Below are 1,823 nucleotides of genomic sequence, written 5' to 3'. Positions count from 1 at the left end.
CAACGATGGAACAACATGTTAAAGTACGGTCTGTTGTTCTATTTATCTATTTATTTACTTATTATTATTATTATTATTTTGCAAAAATATTTTAGTCAAACATTATTTTTGTATAATTTCTTTTGCCAAACTTTATTCAGCCTACAGTTGACTGACTGTATCATGCAATAATTTTTCTTTGTGGGGGGACCTTACCTTACCTTACAGCTCGTTCGGGTTGCCCCAGGTCCCTCAGTGTGAGGCACCTCTAATTGCTAATGCATCTTCCGGTATATTTTGTATCTTCCAATCTTGGATGGTCTGGGATGCAGCTTAGATATTTGTCGAGCTTATTCTTAAACACATTTACGCTCACTCCTGATATGTTCCTCAGATGAGCTGGCAACGCATTGGAAATAGACGCTGCACTAAATTATCGATGGCTGGTGCGTAGTGGATTAATGTCCTGTGTGCTTTCCTTAGTTTTCCTGGTATAGTTTTGGGCACTATTAATCTACTTCTCCTTGCTTTTCCTGATATTTTTAGTTCCATGATGTTTTCGGCAATTCCTTCTATCTATTTCCACGCCTGTATTATCATGTAGCGTTCTCTTCTCCTTTCTAGACTGTATAATTTTGAAAATTATAGTCTTTCCCAGTAGTCAAGGTCCTTAACTTCTCCTATTCTAGCTGTAAAGGACATTTGCACATTCTCTAATTATGTGATATGATTTTGGTAGTGAAGTTTAAAGTAAATTTAGGACTACTGATTGTGTTTTGTATTTATCGGAGGCCATGTTCTACTAAATAATTCGAACTTAATATATACATAATATTTTCAGGCCGCTCTTCTGTCAGTTCTTAACTTATTGACTATTGTTATTAACACAGTTCAGTCATCTGAAATAAAATCAAGACGCTCTTCGACCCATTCGAATTGTAAGTGAATTATTAACACTGAATATTTTCCTTCGTAATATTTCCAATTTCATATCTAGAAATTTGCTTTCGTCCACGCTATGGATGCATGAAGTAGTCTTAATGTCGTTGTTTTTTTTTTATCGGCTTCCTAGGTAGGCACTCGTAAAATTTGGCAAAATACTGGAAATTCTATGTTTGTAGCGCTAAAGAAGAAATAAACAGAGCTATGGTACAATTGATACAGATTTTGAACGTAGTGTGGAAATCTCCACACCTCCATTTTGCCGACATTTCTCATACCCGGCCAACGAGAAGAAGAAGACGACCCAGACTGCTTGTCGCCCGATGACGTGAATCACCTGAGGAGGCGTTGCGCCTCGGGGTGTTTCCCAGGTCAGAGGAATGCGAAGGCCATTTGGAGAGAAGGAGGGGGGCGGGGGAAAAGAAGGCAGCTTAGTTTTACGACCCCCCACGAGAGAAAGAAAAGATCAGCGCTCCAAGGAGCAGCGAAGGTGGAAAGATTTCACAGGTGTCGCTAAGACGCTCTTGAATCTCCTCTAAGTAGATTCCAATACCCCTGGGACTTCCGCTTAGAGAGGGTGGAATCCCATTTGGACCGGCAGCGACCGAAGGTTTGCCCTTTTAAATGACTTACAGGTGTTCACCCTCGATTATTATATCTTATCTGGAAGAAGAAGAAGAAGAAGAATTATTGATCCAGCTCGGTTGTTTTTTTCGGGCGCCACGCTGTCTGGCAAGACGGTTGGCTTTCCCCGCCATAAACAAGTCCCTGATAAGAGGAAATGGAACTCTCCCTCTGTACGCTAATTGCTCTCTCTCTCTCTCTCTCTCTCTCTCTCTCTCTCTCTCTCTCTCTCTCTCTCTCTCTCTCTCTCTCTCGTGATTCATTCATACTTCGTAAGC

This window comes from Macrobrachium nipponense, chromosome 10 (genome assembly GCF_015104395.2).
Source record: "Macrobrachium nipponense isolate FS-2020 chromosome 10, ASM1510439v2, whole genome shotgun sequence".
NCBI classification, from domain to species: Eukaryota; Metazoa; Arthropoda; class Malacostraca; order Decapoda; family Palaemonidae; genus Macrobrachium; species Macrobrachium nipponense.
Note: the sequence above shows the minus strand (reverse complement) of the source record.